The sequence below is a fragment of the Cryptomeria japonica genome, unplaced genomic scaffold (genome assembly GCF_030272615.1).
Source record: "Cryptomeria japonica unplaced genomic scaffold, Sugi_1.0 HiC_scaffold_166, whole genome shotgun sequence".
Taxonomy (NCBI): Eukaryota; Viridiplantae; Streptophyta; class Pinopsida; order Cupressales; family Cupressaceae; genus Cryptomeria; species Cryptomeria japonica.
The window spans coordinates 302,501-321,112 of record NW_026728988.1 but is presented as its reverse complement, the minus strand read 5'-3'; the positions used below and the strand labels follow the sequence as shown (position 1 = coordinate 321,112).

The 18,612-nt window shown below is 61.7% G+C and overlaps 3 non-coding genes across 3 annotated transcripts; all 3 read left to right on the top strand.

Annotated features, from left to right (window-relative positions):
* Positions 1 to 5,161: 5,161 nt before the first annotated feature.
* On the top strand, positions 5,162 to 5,280 carry LOC131867251 (5S ribosomal RNA). Its single transcript, XR_009365810.1, has one exon. It is a non-coding gene; the product is annotated as a 5S ribosomal RNA (ribosomal RNA).
* A 5,916-nt stretch (positions 5,281 to 11,196) lies between these two features.
* LOC131867246 (5S ribosomal RNA) lies at positions 11,197 to 11,315 on the top strand. Its single transcript, XR_009365805.1, has one exon. It is a non-coding gene; the product is annotated as a 5S ribosomal RNA (ribosomal RNA).
* A 5,989-nt stretch (positions 11,316 to 17,304) lies between these two features.
* LOC131867245 (5S ribosomal RNA) lies at positions 17,305 to 17,423 on the top strand. The gene has a single exon (XR_009365804.1). It is a non-coding gene; the product is annotated as a 5S ribosomal RNA (ribosomal RNA).
* The last annotated feature ends 1,189 nt before the right edge of the window (positions 17,424 to 18,612 follow it).

Here is an 18,612-nt window from a genome sequence, read left to right as displayed (position 1 = left end):
TCCGACTTCATCCATACCGTAGGGTCTTTGAGGTTGGCGCGGTGCGCTCAACCCGGGGAGTCGACCCAACGAAGCATACACCTCCCCTATATAAGCTATTTGTCCGATTCCCACACCTGTGTAGTTTGCACCTCCGATCAGGACATCGACCCCAACTTCCGAACTCGCCTGCAACGACCGAACCAGCGCCTTGGTGCGCACCTTGCAACGCACGAGTGCCAACATTCGCCTTCCTGCACATGGCAGGTCATCGGACCCAAATTCCGACCTCGCGAGTATGCCTACATATCGAATCGGTCATCGGACCCAACTTCCGACTTCATCCATACCGTAGGGTCTTTGAGGTTGGCGCGGTGCGCTCAACCCGGGGAGTCGACCCAACGAAGCATACACCTCCCCTATATAAGCTATTTGTCCGATTCCCACACCTGTGTAGCTTGCACCTCCGATCAGGACATCGACCCCAACTTCCGAACTCGACTAAAAAGACCGCACCAGCACCTTGGTGTGCACCTTGCAACGCACAGTGCCAACATTCGCCTTCCTGCACATGGCAGGTCATCGGACCCAAATTCCGACCTCATGAGCATACCTACTAATCGAATCGGTCATCGGACCCAACTTCCGACTTCATCCATACCGTAGGGTCTTTGAGGTTGGCGCGGTGCGCTCAACCTGGGGAGTCGACCCATCGAAGCATACACCTCCCCTATATAAGCTATTTGTCCGATTCCGACACCTGTGTAGTTTGCACCTCCGCTCAGGACATCGACCCCAACTTCCGAACTCGCCTGCAACGACCGAACCAGCGCCTTGGTGCGCACCAAAAGTGCGCACTTTTGGAGGGCACTTTTGTGCGCTCCAAAGGTGCGCACTTTTGGAGGGCACTTTTGTGCGCTCCAAAGGTGCGCACTTTTGGAGGGCACTTTTTGGAGGGCACTTTTGTGCGCTCCAAAGGTGCGCACTTTTGGAGGGCACTTTTTGGAGGGCACTTTTCTGCGCTCCAAAGGTGCGCACTTTTGGAGGGCACTTTTTGGAGGGCACTTTTCTGCGCTCCAAAGGTGCGCACTTTTGGAGGGCACTTTTTGGAGGGCACTTTTCTGCGCTCCAAAGGTGCGCACTTTTGGAGGGCACTTTTTGGAGGGCACTTTTCTGCGCTCCAAAGGTGCGCACTTTTGGAGGGCACTTTTGTGCACTCCAAAGGTGCACACTTTTGGAGGGCACTTTTTGGAGGGCACTTTTCTGCACTCCAAAGGTGCGCACTTTTGGAGGGCACTTTTTGGAGGGCACTTTTGTGCGCTCCAAAGGTGCGCACTTTTGGAGGGCACTTTTTGGAGGGCACTTTTGTGCGCTCCAAAGGTGCGCACTTTTGGAGGGCACTTTTGTGCACTCCAAAGGTGCGCACTTTTGGAGGGCACTTTTCCTGCGCTCCAAAGGTGCACACCTAGGTGAGCACCTTCGACCACACCTTGTAGCACACCAAACTCTGACTTTCGACTTCATCCGCAATGCAGGGTCTTTGAGGTTGGCGCAATGCGCACAACCAGGGGAGTCGACCCATCAAACCCAACACCTCCCCTATATAAGCTATTTGTCTGATTCTCATACATGCGTAGCCTGCAGGAGCAATTAGGACATCGACCCCAACTTTCGGCTTCTAAACGAAAACAAGGTCTTTGAGGTTGGTGTAATGCGAACAACTAGGGGAGTCAACCCATCAAACCCAACACCTCCCCTATATAAGCTATTTGTCTGATTCTCATACATGTGTAGTCTACAGGAGCAATTAGGACATCGACCCCAACTTTTGACTTCTTAACGAAAACAAGGTCTTTGAGGTTGACGTAATGCGCACAACCAGGGGAGTCGACCCATCAAACCCAACACCTCCCCTATATAAGCTATTTGTCCGATTCTCATACATGTGTAGCCTACAGGAGCCATTAGGACATTGACCCCAACTTTTGACTTCTTAACGAAAACAAGGTCTTTGAGGTTGGCGTAATGCGCACAACCAAGGGAGTTGACCCATCAAACCCAACACCTCCCCTATATAAGCTATTTGTCTGATTCTCATACATGTGTAGCCTGCAACAACGATTAGGACATCCACCCCAACTTCTGAATTCGTCTGCGTTGACCGCACCAAAGGTGCACGCCTTGGTGCTCACCAAAATCCGACTTCCGACTTCTTCTGCTATGCGGGGTCTTTGAGGTTGGCGCAGTGCGCACAACCAGGGGAGTCAACCCACCGAATGCAACACCTCCCCTATATAAGCTATTTGTCTGATTCTCATACATGCGTAGACTGCAGCAATGATTAGGACATCCACCCCAACTTTTGACTTCTTAAACAAGACAGGGTCTTTGAAGTTGGTGCAGTGCACACAACCAGGGGAGTCGACCCATCAAACGCAACACCTCCCCTATATAAAGCTATTTGTCCGATTCTCATACGTGTAGTCTGCAGCAGCGATTAGGACATCGACCCCAACTTCCGAATTCGTTTGCATTGACCGCACCAAAGGTGCACGCCTTGGTGTGCACCTTGGAGTGCACTTTGGTGCTCACCTCGGTGCACACTTTGGTGTGCACCTCGGTGTGCACCAAAGGTGCGCACCTTGGAGCGCACCAAAGGTGTACACTTTGGAGCGCACCACATAGGGTCTTTGAGAGGTTGGCGCAGTGCGCACACCAAGGTGGGTGTTGAGGTGCGTGCCGAGGTGGGTGGGTGCTAGGGTGCGCTCCATGGTGGGTGCCAGGGTGGGTGCGTGCTAGGGTGGATTCCAAAGAGGGTCATAGGGTGGGTGCCAAGGTGGGTTGGTGATATAGTGGGTTCAAAGGTGGGTACTAGGGTGGGTTCCAAGGTGGGTCACAAGTTGGGTGCCAGGATGCGTGGGTGTTAGGTTGGGTGCCAAGGTGGGCTCCTGCGTGGGTGGGTGCTAGGGTGGGTTTCAAGGTGGACGCGAGGGCGGGTGCCAAGGTGGGTAACAAGTTGGGTGTTAGGATGGGTGAGTGCTAGAGTGGGTGCCAAGGTGGGTGGGTGCTAAGGTGGATGCCAAGGTGGTTCACAGGGTGGGTGGGTTCTAGGGTGAGTTCCAAGGTGGGTCACAGGTTTAGTGCTAGGGTGCGTGTCAAGGCGGGTGTCGAGGTGCCTGGGTGCTAGGGTGTGGATGCCAATGTGGGTCATAGGGTGGGTACTAGGGTGGGCTGCAATGTGGGTGCCAAGGTGGGTAACATGCTCGGTTGGTTCTAAATTGGGTGTCAGGGTGGGTGTGCACCCACCTTGCCCGAGGTGGGTGCCAAGGTGCCAGTGTGGGTGGGTGCTAAGGTGGATGCCAAGGTGGGTGAGAAGGTGGGTGATAGGTTGAGTGGTAGGATGGGTGGGTGCCAAGATGGGTCACAGGGTGGGTGCAAGGGTGGGTAGGTGCTAGGGTTGGTGTCAGGGTGGGTGGGTGCTAGGTTGGGTTCCAAGGTGGGTGCGAGGGTGAGTGTCAAGGTGGGTCACAGGTTAGGTGCTAGGATGGGTGAGTGCTAGGGTGCAAAGGTGCCAGGGTGGGTGCTAGGATGGGTCGATGCTAGGGTGAGTGGCAAGGTGGGTCCACAAGTGTCAAGGTGGGTGCCGAGGTGGGTGCCAACTTGGGTTCCAAGGTGGGTGCCAAGTGGGCGACTGCTATGGTGGATGCCAAGGTGGGTCACGGGGTGGGTGCCAAGTTGCTAGGTTGTGTTCCAAGGTGGGTGCCAACGTGGCTGCTAGGGTGCGTGGGTTAAAGGGTGTGTCACAACGTGGGTGCCAGGATGGGTGCGCACCCACACTGGCCAAGACGGGTGCAAGGTTGGGTTCCAAGCCCGGTCACAGGCTGGGTGCTAGGATGGGTGGGTGCCAAGGTGGGCACCAGGGTGGGTGCACCCACCCTGGCCAAGGTGGGTCACGGGGTGGGTCCTAGGGTGGGTAACAGGGTGGGTACTAAGGTGCGTGCCAAGGTGGGTCATGGGGTGGGTGCCAAGGTGGGCACCAGGGTGGGTGTGCACCAACCCTAGCCAGGGTAGGTCACGGGGTGGTTGTCGGGGTGGGCGTCAAGGAGCCAAGGTGGGTGGCAAGTAGCCAAGTTGCGTGCCAAGGTGGGTGTCGGGGTGGGTGCCAAGGATCCAAGGTGGGTGCCAAGGAACCAAGGTGGGTGTCTGGGTGGGTGCCGAGGTGGGAGCCAGGGTGGGTCCCAAGGTGAGTGCAAAGGTGGGTGCCAGGGTCAAGGTGAGTGCCAATGTGGGTTCCAAGGTGCCAGGGTCAGGGTGAGTGCCAATGTGGGTTCAAAGGTGCTAAGTTGGGTGCGAGGTTGGGTGCGAGGGTGGGTGGGTGCCAAGGTGTGCTAGGTGGAAGCCCGGGTGGGTCGGCATCCCATGGGTGTCGAGTTGGGTGCCTGATGGGTGCTTCTTGTCAAGTTTTAGTCGTCGGGACTCATTTCGAGCCTTAGAGGTCGTTTCTTGTCCGGTTGCCCTGTCTTCGACCTGGGAACCCAATTTTGGTCCTCGGGTCCCATTTTTTTTTGTCTCGCATCCCACTTTTGGCCTGTGGCCTTTTCGGGGTCGATTCTCGTTTTGGGCATCAGAGCATGTTTCTTCTCCTAAAACCCAATATTTGTTTATTAAGTCTCGGAACACATTTTTGTTCTCGTGGACCCATCATGGGTCTTGGAACGCATTTGTGGTCCTTGGGTCCCATTTTGCATCCCGAAACTTGTGTTTTGGTGCTTGATCCCTATTTTGGGTGCCCACCTTGCACCAAGTGCGCACCCGGGGCAAACCGAGCGCCTTGGTGCACCGGGGCAAGATCGAGCGTGCACCCGAGGCGCCCCGAACATGCACCAAGGTGCACTCGGCCCACATGTGAGCGCAGGTCGTTGCGCCCGAGGTGGTGTGTGGGCACCGCGTTGCAGACGGGACACTGCACGCACACGACGCCCCGTCCAGGTGCACGCACGTAGGCCGGGCCGGGTGCACACCCGACGCCCTAGCAAGGTGCGCGCACCCGGGCAGGGCTCACACTTGGCGAACGGGGCGCACTTCGCGAGGGAGGGTGTGCACCTCGACGGGGGTGGGTGGCCGGGGTGGATTCGCACGTGGGTCGCGGTTTGCTAAGTACACACTGCGACAAGCTCATAACGGGTGCGATCATACCAGCGTTAGTGCACCGGATCCCATCAGAACTCCGCAGTTAAGCGCGCTTGGGCCGGAGTAGTACTAGGATGGGTGACCTCCCGGGAAGTCCCGGTGTTGCACCCTTTCTTAGTTTTTCGCCGGGCGTCGCAATGCTATTTGAATAAACCTTTTGCCCGTTTGCGTTCTCGTCGGGGCCGGGCCGGGCCGGGGTGCGCTGCCCGCACTACCGCGCGCGCGGGGGGCGACACCGAGCGCGCACCCGAGGCGCCCCGAGCACACAGGCCACGGTGCAACCCGGGCGTTGTGCGCGCACCCCGGTGCGCCCGAGGTGCTGCGCGCGCACCCAGGTGAAATCGGTGTGCACCTCGGCCAGTGCGCGCTCGGTCGAGTCGCGCACGTTGGCCAAGGTGCACGGTGATGTTTCTTACTCTAAGGTTCCGCACCAGACGCCCGGGACAGGTGAGCGAAGCTGGGCGGGGCCGGGTGCGCGGCCGGGGCAGGTGCACGCAGCTGGAGAGAGCTTTGGAGCACACCAGAGGTGCGCACCTTGGAGCACACTTCGGAGCGCACCAATGATGCGCTCCATTCAAAAGTTTCCTGAAAAGGCAAAAAAAGTTGAGATTATAGAATTTCCCACTTGAGAGATTGTAAAAAAAAAAAATTTAAAATGAAGGAAACGCGGGTGCCAAGGTGTGCGCGCCCGGGTGCGCAGCCCAGCCAAGGTGTGCGCACCAAGGCGCCCACCCTGGCGAAGGTGCACGCAAGGTGCGCACCCGAGGCAAACCGGACAATTAACCCAACTTTCGACTTCGCGCGCACCTGCGCACCTTGGAGCGCACTTCGGAGCGCTCCTTGGTGCGCACCAATCTTGGGCACCTCGGAGTGCACCATGGCGCCCACCAAGGTGCGCACCCGGGGCAAACCGAGCTCCGACTTCGTGCGCACCTTGGAGCGCACGAAAGGTGCGCACCATGGCGCCCACCAAGGTGCGCAGCCCAGCCAAGGCGTGCGCATCAAGGTGCGCACCCTGGCGAAGGTGCGCACCCGGGGCAAACCGAGCTCCGACTTCGTGCGCACCTTGGAGCGCACAAAGGGTGCGCAACCCAGCCAAGGTGTGCGCACCCCGGGCAAACCGAGCTCCGAATCGTGCGCACCTTGGAGCACACTTCGGAGCCCTCCTTGGTGCGCACCGATGTTGCGCACCTCGGAGCGCACCCGGGGAAAACAATGCAATTAACCCGACTTTCGACTTCGTGGGCACCTCGGAGCGCTCTCGGGTTCGCACCTCGGAGCACACCGAGGTGCGCACCTTTGATGCGCTGCCTTCACCAATTTCCAGAAAAGGCAAGAAAACATTGAGAAGGTGTGCGCACCGAGGTGCCCACCCTGGCGAAGGTGCACGCGAGGTGCGCACCCGGGGCAAACCGGGCTCCGACTTCGTGCACGCCATGCTGCGCACCTTGGAGGGCCATGGTGCGCACCTTGGAGCACACTTCGGAGCGCTCAATGGTGCCCAACCCAGCCAAGGTGCCCACCGCGGCGAAGGTGCACGCGAGGTGCGCACCCGGGGCAAACCGGGCTCCGACTTCGTGCACGCCGCACCTTGGAGCACACTTCGGAGCGCTCCTTGGTGCGCACCAGGGCGCGCAACCCAGCCGAGGTGCCCACCCCGGCGAAGGTGCACGCGGGGTGCGCACCCGGGGCAAACCGGGCTCCGACTTCGTGCACGCCATGGTGCCCACCGCGGCGAAGGTGCACGCGAGGTGCGCACCCGGGGCAAACCGGGCTCCGACTTCGTGCACGCCGCACCTTGGAGCACACTTCGGAGCGCTCCTTGGTGCGCACCAGGGCGCGCAACCCAGCCGAGGTGCCCACCCCGGCGAAGGTGCACGCGAGGTGCGCACCCGGGGCAAACCGGGCTCCGACTTCGTGCACGCCATGGTGCCCACCGCGGCGAAGGTGCACGCGAGGTGCGCACCCGGGGCAAACCGGGCTCCGACTTCGTGCACGCCGCACCTTGGAGCACACTTCGGAGCGCTCCTTGGTGCGCACCATGGTGCCCACCAGGGCGCGCAACCCCGCCGAAGGTGCACGCGAGGTGCGCACCCGGGGCAAACCGGGCTCCGACTTCGTGCACGCCGCACCTTGGAGCACACTTCGGAGCGCTCCTTGGTGCGCACCAGGGCGCGCAACCCCGCCGAAGGTGCACGCGAGGTGCGCACCCGGGGCAAACCGGGCTCCGACTTCGTGCACGCCATGGTGCGCACCAGGGTGCCCACCGCGGCGAAGGTGCGCACCCGGGGCAAACCGGGCTCCGACTTCGTGCACGCCGCACCTTGGAGCACACTTCGGAGCGCTCCTTGGTGCGCACCAGGGCGCGCAACCCAGCCGAGGTGCCCACCCCGGCGAAGGTGCACGCGAGGTGCGCACCCGGGGCAAACCGGGCTCCGACTTCGTGCACGCCATGGTGCCCACCGCGGCGAAGGTGCGCACCCGGGGCAAACCGGGCTAGGACTTCGTGCACGCCGCACCTTGGAGCACACTTCGGAGCGCTCCTTGGTGCGCACCATGGTGCCCACCAGGCCGCGCAACCCAGCCAAGGTGTGCGCACCAAGGTGCACGCGAGGTGCGCACCCGGGGCAAACCGGGGTCCGGCTTCGTGCACGCCGCACCTTGGAGCACACATCGGGGCGCTCCCGGGTTCGCACCGGCGTTGCGCACCGTGGTGGGCACCTCGGAGCGCACCGTGGTGGGCACCTCGGAGCACACCAAGGTGGGCAGCGAGGTGCGCACCTTTGATGCGATGCCTTCACTAATTTCCATAAAAGGCAAAAAAAAACGAGATTTTAAAATTTCCGTTTTGAAAGATAGTGAGAAAAAGGGAATGCTGGTGCCATCTTGAGCCCGCCCTGGTGCGCAGCCCAGCCAAGGTGTGCGCACCAAGGTGCCCACCCTGGCGAAGGTGCGCGCCCGGGCAATTAACCCAACTTCCAACTTCGCGCGCGCCAGGGTGGGAGCGCACCCAACAACCGGGCCTGGGAAGAGCCAATGCGAGAAACCCCACCAAACGCTCTGACAAAAAAAGAGGGGGCGCTCCAGTAACCCCGCTTCGGAGCGCACCCTGGGCAAACCCAGCCAGGGTGCCCACCCCGGCCAAGGTGCAGGCGAGGTGCGCACCCGGGGCAAACCGGGCTCCGACAACGTGCACGCCGCACCTTGGAGCACACTTCGTAGCGCTCCCGGGTGCGCACCTCAGAGCACACCAAGGTGGGCAGCGAGGTGCGCACCTTTGATGCGCTGCCTTCACTAATTTCCAGAAAAGGCAAAAAAAAGAGGAGATTTTAAAATTTCCGTTTTGAAAGATAGTGAAAAAAACGGAACGCGGGTGCCATCTTGAGCCCGCCCTGGTGCACAGCCCAGGTAAGGTGCCCACCCTGGCAAAGGTGCGCACCCGGGCAATTAACCCTACTTCCGACTTCGTGCGCGCCAGGGTGGCAACCGGGCCTGGGAAGAGCCAATGCGAGAAACCCCACCAAACGCTCCGACAAAAAAAGAGGCGGCGCTCCAATAACCCCGCTTCGGAGCGCAGCCGGGGCAAACCCAGCCAAGGTGCCCACCCCGACGAAGGTGCACGCGAGGTGCGCACCCGGGGCAAACCGGGCTCCGACAACGTGCACGCAGCACCTTGGAGCACACTTCGAAGCACTCCCGGGTGCCCACCGGCGTTGCGCACCGTGGTGGGCAGCGAGGTGCGCACCTTTGATGCGCTGCCTTCACTAATTTCCAGAAAAGGCAAAAAAAAATGAGATTTTAAAATTTCCGTTTTGAAAGATAGTGAAAAAAACGGAACGCGGGTGCCATCTTGAGCCCGCCCTGGTGCGCAGCCCAGGCAAGGCATGCGCACCAAGGTGCCCACCCGCGGTGCACGCCCGGGGCAAACCGGGCTCCGACTTCGTGCAGGCCGCACCTTGGAGCACACTTCGGAGCGCTCCTTGGTGCGCACCATGGTGCCCACCAGGGCGCACCCGGGGCAAACCGGGCTCCGACTTCGTGCACGCCGCACCTTGGAGCACACATCGGAGCGCTCCCAGGTTCGCACCAGCGTTGCGCACCTTTGATGCGCTGCCTTCACTAATTTCCAGAAAAGGCAAAAAAAAACGATATTTTAAAATTTCCGTTCTGAAAGATAGTGAAAAAAACGGAACGCGGGTGCCATCTTGAGCCCTTCCTGGTGCGCAGCCCAGGCAAGTTGTGCGCACCAAGGTGCCCACCCTGGCGGAGGTGCGCGCCCGGGGCAAACCGGGCTCCGACTTCGTGCACTGCATGGTGCCCACCAAGGCGCGCAACCCAGCCAAGGTGCCCACCGCAGCGAAGGTGCACGCGAGGTGCGCACCCGAGGTGCACACCCGGGGCAAACCGAGCTCCGACTTCGTGCACGCCGCACCTTGGAGCACACTTCAGAGCGCTCCTTGGTGCGCACCAAGGCGCGCAACCCAGCCAAGGTGCTCACCCCGGCGAAGGTGCACGCGAGGTGCGCACCCGGGGCAAGCCGGGCTCGGACTTCGTGCACGCCGCACCTTGGAGCACACATCGGAGCGCTCCCGGGTTCGCACCAGCATTGCGCACCTTTGATGCGCTGCCTTCACTAATTTCCAGAAAAGGCAAAAAAAAAAAAAAAACGAGATTTTAAAATTTCCGTTTTGAAAGATAGTGAAAAAAACGGAACGCGGGTGCCATCTTGAGCCCGCCCTGGTGTGCAGCCCAGGCAAGTTGTGCGCACCAAGGCACCCACCCTGGCCAAGGTGGGTCACGGGGTGGGTCCTAGGGTGGGTAACGGGGTGGGTACTAAGGTGCGTGCCAAGGTGGGTCATGGGGTGGGTGCCAAGGTGGGCACCAGGGTGGGTGTGCACCAACCCTAGCCAGGGTAGGTCACGGGGTGGTTGTCGGGGTGGGCGTCAAGGAGCCAAGGTGGGTGGCAAGTAGCCAAGTTGCGTGCCAAGGTGGGTGTCGGGGTGGGTGCCAAGGATCCAAGGTGGGTGCCAAGGAACCAAGGTGGGTGTCTGGGTGGGTGCCGAGGTGGGAGCCAGGGTGGGTCCCAAGGTGAGTGCAAAGGTGGGTGCCAGGGTCAAGGTGAGTGCCAATGTGGGTTCCAAGGTGCCAGGGTCAGGGTGAGTGCCAATGTGGGTTCAAAGGTGCTAAGTTGGGTGCGAGGTTGGGTGCGAGGGTGGGTGGGTGCCAAGGTGTGCTAGGTGGAAGCCCGGGTGGGTCGGCATCCCATGGGTGTCGAGTTGGGTGCCTGATGGGTGCTTCTTGTCAAGTTTTAGTCGTCGGGACTCATTTCGAGCCTTAGAGGTCGTTTCTTGTCCGGTTGCCCTGTCTTCGACCTGGGAACCCAATTTTGGTCCTCGGGTCCCATTTTTTTTTGTCTCGCATCCCACTTTTGGCCTGTGGCCTTTTCGGGGTCGATTCTCGTTTTGGGCATCAGAGCATGTTTCTTCTCCTAAAACCCAATATTTGTTTATTAAGTCTCGGAACACATTTTTGTTCTCGTGGACCCATCATGGGTCTTGGAACGCATTTGTGGTCCTTGGGTCCCATTTTGCATCCCGAAACTTGTGTTTTGGTGCTTGATCCCTATTTTGGGTGCCCACCTTGCACCAAGTGCGCACCCGGGGCAAACCGAGCGCCTTGGTGCACCGGGGCAAGATCGAGCGTGCACCCGAGGCGCCCCGAACATGCACCAAGGTGCACTCGGCCCACATGTGAGCGCAGGTCGTTGCGCCCGAGGTGGTGTGTGGGCACCGCGTTGCAGACGGGACACTGCACGCACACGACGCCCCGTCCAGGTGCACGCACGTAGGCCGGGCCGGGTGCACACCCGACGCCCTAGCAAGGTGCGCGCACCCGGGCAGGGCTCACACTTGGCGAACGGGGCGCACTTCGCGAGGGAGGGTGTGCACCTCGACGGGGGTGGGTGGCCGGGGTGGATTCGCACGTGGGTCGCGGTTTGCTAAGTACACACTGCGACAAGCTCATAATGGGTGCGATCATACCAGCGTTAGTGCACCGGATCCCATCAGAACTCCGCAGTTAAGCGCGCTTGGGCCGGAGTAGTACTGGGATGGGTGACCTCCCGGGAAGTCCCGGTGTTGCACCCTTTTTTAGTTTTTCGCCGGGCGTCGCAATGCTATTTGAATAAACCTTTTGCCCGTTTGCGTTCTCGTCGGGGCCGGGCCGGGCCGGGGTGCGCTGCCCGCACTACCGCGCGCGCGGGGGCGACACCGAGCGCGCACCCGAGGCGCCCCGAGCACACAGGCCACGGTGCAACCCGGGCGTTGTGCGCGCACCCCGGTGCGCCCGAGGTGCTGCGCGCGCACCCAGGTGAAATCGGTGTGCACCTCGGCCAGTGCGCGCTCGGTCGAGTCGCGCACGTTGGCCAAGGTGCACGGTGATGTTTCTTACTCTAAGGTTCCGCACCAGACGCCCGGGACAGGTGAGCGAAGCTGGGCGGGGCCGGGTGCGCGGCCGGGGCAGGTGCACGCAGCTGGAGAGAGCTTTGGAGCACACCAGAGGTGCGCACCTTGGAGCACACTTCGGAGCGCACCAATGATGCGCTCCATTCAAAAGTTTCCTGAAAAGGCAAAAAAAGTTGAGATTATAGAATTTCCCACTTGAGAGATTGTAAAAAAAAAAAATTTAAAATGAAGGAAACGCGGGTGCCAAGGTGTGCGCGCCCGGGTGCGCAGCCCAGCCAAGGTGTGCGCACCAAGGCGCCCACCCTGGCGAAGGTGCACGCAAGGTGCGCACCCGAGGCAAACCGGACAATTAACCCAACTTTCGACTTCGCGCGCACCTGCGCACCTTGGAGCGCACTTCGGAGCGCTCCTTGGTGCGCACCAATCTTGGGCACCTCGGAGTGCACCATGGCGCCCACCAAGGTGCGCACCCGGGGCAAACCGAGCTCCGACTTCGTGCGCACCTTGGAGCGCACGAAAGGTGCGCACCATGGCGCCCACCAAGGTGCGCAGCCCAGCCAAGGCGTGCGCATCAAGGTGCGCACCCTGGCGAAGGTGCGCACCCGGGGCAAACCGAGCTCCGACTTCGTGCGCACCTTGGAGCGCACAAAGGGTGCGCAACCCAGCCAAGGTGTGCGCACCCCGGGCAAACCGAGCTCCGAATCGTGCGCACCTTGGAGCACACTTCGGAGCCCTCCTTGGTGCGCACCGATGTTGCGCACCTCGGAGCGCACCCGGGGAAAACAATGCAATTAACCCGACTTTCGACTTCGTGGGCACCTCGGAGCGCTCTCGGGTTCGCACCTCGGAGCACACCGAGGTGCGCACCTTTGATGCGCTGCCTTCACCAATTTCCAGAAAAGGCAAGAAAACATTGAGAAGGTGTGCGCACCGAGGTGCCCACCCTGGCGAAGGTGCACGCGAGGTGCGCACCCGGGGCAAACCGGGCTCCGACTTCGTGCACGCCATGCTGCGCACCTTGGAGGGCCATGGTGCGCACCTTGGAGCACACTTCGGAGCGCTCAATGGTGCCCAACCCAGCCAAGGTGCCCACCGCGGCGAAGGTGCACGCGAGGTGCGCACCCGGGGCAAACCGGGCTCCGACTTCGTGCACGCCGCACCTTGGAGCACACTTCGGAGCGCTCCTTGGTGCGCACCAGGGCGCGCAACCCAGCCGAGGTGCCCACCCCGGCGAAGGTGCACGCGGGGTGCGCACCCGGGGCAAACCGGGCTCCGACTTCGTGCACGCCATGGTGCCCACCGCGGCGAAGGTGCACGCGAGGTGCGCACCCGGGGCAAACCGGGCTCCGACTTCGTGCACGCCGCACCTTGGAGCACACTTCGGAGCGCTCCTTGGTGCGCACCAGGGCGCGCAACCCAGCCGAGGTGCCCACCCCAGCGAAGGTGCACGCGAGGTGCGCACCCGGGGCAAACCGGGCTCCGACTTCGTGCACGCCATGGTGCCCACCGCGGCGAAGGTGCACGCGAGGTGCGCACCCGGGGCAAACCGGGCTCCGACTTCGTGCACGCCATGGTGCCCACCGCGGCGAAGGTGCACGCGAGGTGCACACCCGGGGCAAACCGGGCTCCGACTTCGTGCACGCCGCACCTTGGAGCACACTTCGGAGCGCTCCTTGGTGCGCACCATGGTGCCCACCAGGGCGCGCAACCCCGCCGAAGGTGCACGCGAGGTGCGCACCCGGGGCAAACCGGGCTCCGACTTCGTGCACGCCGCACCTTGGAGCACACTTCGGAGCGCTCCTTGGTGCGCACCAGGGCGCGCAACCCCGCCGAAGGTGCACGCGAGGTGCGCACCCGGGGCAAACCGGGCTCCGACTTCGTGCACGCCATGGTGCGCACCAGGGTGCCCACCGCGGCGAAGGTGCGCACCCGGGGCAAACCGGGCTCCGACTTCGTGCACGCCGCACCTTGGAGCACACTTCGGAGCGCTCCTTGGTGCGCACCAGGGCGCGCAACCCAGCCGAGGTGCCCACCCCGGCGAAGGTGCACGCGAGGTGCGCACCCGGGGCAAACCGGGCTCCGACTTCGTGCACGCCATGGTGCCCACCGCGGCGAAGGTGCGCACCCGGGGCAAACCGGGCTAGGACTTCGTGCACGCCGCACCTTGGAGCACACTTCGGAGCGCTCCTTGGTGCGCACCATGGTGCCCACCAGGCCGCGCAACCCAGCCAAGGTGTGCGCACCAAGGTGCACGCGAGGTGCGCACCCGGGGCAAACCGGGGTCCGGCTTCGTGCACGCCGCACCTTGGAGCACACATCGGGGCGCTCCCGGGTTCGCACCGGCGTTGCGCACCGTGGTGGGCACCTCGGAGCGCACCGTGGTGGGCACCTCGGAGCACACCAAGGTGGGCAGCGAGGTGCGCACCTTTGATGCGATGCCTTCACTAATTTCCATAAAAGGCAAAAGAAAACGAGATTTTAAAATTTCCGTTTTGAAAGATAGTGAGAAAAAGGGAATGCTGGTGCCATCTTGAGCCCGCCCTGGTGCGCAGCCCAGCCAAGGTGTGCGCACCAAGGTGCCCACCCTGGCGAAGGTGCGCGCCCGGGCAATTAACCCAACTTCCAACTTCGCGCGCGCCAGGGTGGGAGCGCACCCAACAACCGGGCCTGGGAAGAGCCAATGCGAGAAACCCCACCAAACGCTCTGACAAAAAAAGAGGGGGCGCTCCAGTAACCCCGCTTCGGAGCGCACCCTGGGCAAACCCAGCCAGGGTGCCCACCCCGGCCAAGGTGCAGGCGAGGTGCGCACCCGGGGCAAACCGGGCTCCGACAACGTGCACGCCGCACCTTGGAGCACACTTCGTAGCGCTCCCGGGTGCGCACCTCAGAGCACACCAAGGTGGGCAGCGAGGTGCGCACCTTTGATGCGCTGCCTTCACTAATTTCCAGAAAAGGCAAAAAAAAGAGGAGATTTTAAAATTTCCGTTTTGAAAGATAGTGAAAAAAACGGAACGCGGGTGCCATCTTGAGCCCGCCCTGGTGCACAGCCCAGGTAAGGTGCCCACCCTGGCAAAGGTGCGCACCCGGGCAATTAACCCTACTTCCGACTTCGTGCGCGCCAGGGTGGCAACCGGGCCTGGGAAGAGCCAATGCGAGAAACCCCACCAAACGCTCCGACAAAAAAAGAGGCGGCGCTCCAATAACCCCGCTTCGGAGCGCAGCCGGGGCAAACCCAGCCAAGGTGCCCACCCCGACGAAGGTGCACGCGAGGTGCGCACCCGGGGCAAACCGGGCTCCGACAACGTGCACGCAGCACCTTGGAGCACACTTCGAAGCACTCCCGGGTGCCCACCGGCGTTGCGCACCGTGGTGGGCAGCGAGGTGCGCACCTTTGATGCGCTGCCTTCACTAATTTCCAGAAAAGGCAAAAAAAAATGAGATTTTAAAATTTCCGTTTTGAAAGATAGTGAAAAAAACGGAACACGGGTGCCATCTTGAGCCCGCCCTGGTGCGCAGCCCAGGCAAGGCATGCGCACCAAGGTGCCCACCCGCGGTGCACACCCGGGGCAAACCGGGCTCCGACTTCGTGCAGGCCGCACCTTGGAGCACACTTCGGAGCGCTCCTTGGTGCGCACCATGGTGCCCACCAGGGCGCACCCGGGGCAAACCGGGCTCCGACTTCGTGCACGCCGCACCTTGGAGCACACATCGGAGCGCTCCCAGGTTCGCACCAGCGTTGCGCACCTTTGATGCGCTGCCTTCACTAATTTCCAGAAAAGGCAAAAAAAAACGATATTTTAAAATTTCCGTTCTGAAAGATAGTGAAAAAAACGGAACGCGGGTGCCATCTTGAGCCCTTCCTGGTGCGCAGCCCAGGCAAGTTGTGCGCACCAAGGTGCCCACCCTGGCGGAGGTGCGCGCCCGGGGCAAACCGGGCTCCGACTTCGTGCACTGCATGGTGCCCACCAAGGCGCGCAACCCAGCCAAGGTGCCCACCGCAGCGAAGGTGCACGCGAGGTGCGCACCCGAGGTGCACACCCGGGGCAAACCGAGCTCCGACTTCGTGCACGCCGCACCTTGGAGCACACTTCAGAGCGCTCCTTGGTGCGCACCAGGGCGCGCAACCCAGCCAAGGTGCTCACCCCGGCGAAGGTGCACGCGAGGTGCGCACCCGGGGCAAGCCGGGCTCGGACTTCGTGCACGCCGCACCTTGGAGCACACATCGGAGCGCTCCCGGGTTCGCACCAGCATTGCGCACCTTTGATGCGCTGCCTTCACTAATTTCCAGAAAAGGCAAAAAAAAAAAAAAAACGAGATTTTAAAATTTCCGTTTTGAAAGATAGTGAAAAAAACGGAACGCGGGTGCCATCTTGAGCCCGCCCTGGTGTGCAGCCCAGGCAAGTTGTGCGCACCAAGGCACCCACCCTGGCCAAGGTGGGTCACGGGGTGGGTCCTAGGGTGGGTAACGGGGTGGGTACTAAGGTGCGTGCCAAGGTGGGTCATGGGGTGGGTGCCAAGGTGGGCACCAGGGTGGGTGTGCACCAACCCTAGCCAGGGTAGGTCACGGGGTGGTTGTCGGGGTGGGCGTCAAGGAGCCAAGGTGGGTGGCAAGTAGCCAAGTTGCGTGCCAAGGTGGGTGTCGGGGTGGGTGCCAAGGATCCAAGGTGGGTGCCAAGGAACCAAGGTGGGTGTCTGGGTGGGTGCCGAGGTGGGAGCCAGGGTGGGTCCCAAGGTGAGTGCAAAGGTGGGTGCCAGGGTCAAGGTGAGTGCCAATGTGGGTTCCAAGGTGCCAGGGTCAGGGTGAGTGCCAATGTGGGTTCAAAGGTGCTAAGTTGGGTGCGAGGTTGGGTGCGAGGGTGGGTGGGTGCCAAGGTGTGCTAGGTGGAAGCCCGGGTGGGTCGGCATCCCATGGGTGTCGAGTTGGGTGCCTGATGGGTGCTTCTTGTCAAGTTTTAGTCGTCGGGACTCATTTCGAGCCTTAGAGGTCGTTTCTTGTCCGGTTGCCCTGTCTTCGACCTGGGAACCCAATTTTGGTCCTCGGGTCCCATTTTTTTTTGTCTCGCATCCCACTTTTGGCCTGTGGCCTTTTCGGGGTCGATTCTCGTTTTGGGCATCAGAGCATGTTTCTTCTCCTAAAACCCAATATTTGTTTATTAAGTCTCGGAACACATTTTTGTTCTCGTGGACCCATCATGGGTCTTGGAACGCATTTGTGGTCCTTGGGTCCCATTTTGCATCCCGAAACTTGTGTTTTGGTGCTTGATCCCTATTTTGGGTGCCCACCTTGCACCAAGTGCGCACCCGGGGCAAACCGAGCGCCTTGGTGCACCGGGGCAAGATCGAGCGTGCACCCGAGGCGCCCCGAACATGCACCAAGGTGCACTCGGCCCACATGTGAGCGCAGGTCGTTGCGCCCGAGGTGGTGTGTGGGCACCGCGTTGCAGACGGGACACTGCACGCACACGACGCCCCGTCCAGGTGCACGCACGTAGGCCGGGCCGGGTGCACACCCGACGCCCTAGCAAGGTGCGCGCACCCGGGCAGGGCTCACACTTGGCGAACGGGGCGCACTTCGCGAGGGAGGGTGTGCACCTCGACGGGGGTGGGTGGCCGGGGTGGATTCGCACGTGGGTCGCGGTTTGCTAAGTACACACTGCGACAAGCTCATAACGGGTGCGATCATACCAGCGTTAGTGCACCGGATCCCATCAGAACTCCGCAGTTAAGCGCGCTTGGGCCGGAGTAGTACTGGGATGGGTGACCTCCCGGGAAGTCCCGGTGTTGCACCCTTTCTTAGTTTTTCGCCGGGCGTCGCAATGCTATTTGAATAAACCTTTTGCCCGTTTGCGTTCTCGTCGGGGCCGGGCCGGGCCGGGGTGCGCTGCCCGCACTACCGCGCGCGCGGGGGCGACACCGAGCGCGCACCCGAGGCGCCCCGAGCACACAGGCCACGGTGCAACCCGGGCGTTGTGCGCGCACCCCGGTGCGCCCGAGGTGCTGCGCGCGCACCCAGGTGAAATCGGTGTGCACCTCGGCCAGTGCGCGCTCGGTCGAGTCGCGCACGTTGGCCAAGGTGCACGGTGATGTTTCTTACTCTAAGGTTCCGCACCAGACGCCCGGGACAGGTGAGCGAAGCTGGGCGGGGCCGGGTGCGCGGCTGGGGCAGGTGCACGCAGCTGGAGAGAGCTTTGGAGCACACCAGAGGTGCGCACCTTGGAGCACACTTCGGAGCGCACCAATGATGCGCTCCATTCAAAAGTTTCCTGAAAAGGCAAAAAAAGTTGAGATTATAGAATTTCCCACTTGAGAGATTGTAAAAAAAAAAAATTTAAAATGAAGGAAACGCGGGTGCCAAGGTGTGCGCGCCCGGGTGCGCAGCCCAGCCAAGGTGTGCGCACCAAGGCGCCCACCCTGGCGAAGGTGCACGCAAGGTGCGCACCCGAGGCAAACCGGACAATTAACCCAACTTTCGACTTCGCGCGCACCTGCGCACCTTGGAGCGCACTTCGGAGCGCTCCTTGGTGCGCACCAATCTTGGGCACCTCGGAGTGCACCATGGCGCCCACCAAGGTGCGCACCCGGGGCAAACCGAGCTCCGACTTCGTGCGCACCTTGGAGCGCACGAAAGGTGCGCACCATGGCGCCCACCAAGGTGCGCAGCCCAGCCAAGGCGTGCGCATCAAGGTGCGCACCCTGGCGAAGGTGCGCACCCGGGGCAAACCGAGCTCCGACTTCGTGCGCACCTTGGAGCGCACAAAGGGTGCGCAACCCAGCCAAGGTGTGCGCACCCCGGGCAAACCGAGCTCCGAATCGTGCGCACCTTGGAGCACACTTCGGAGCCCTCCTTGGTGCGCACCGATGTTGCGCACCTCGGAGCGCACCCGGGGAAAACAATGCAATTAACCCGACTTTCGACTTCGTGGGCACCTCGGAGCGCTCTCGGGTTCGCACCTCGGAGCACACCGAGGTGCGCACCTTT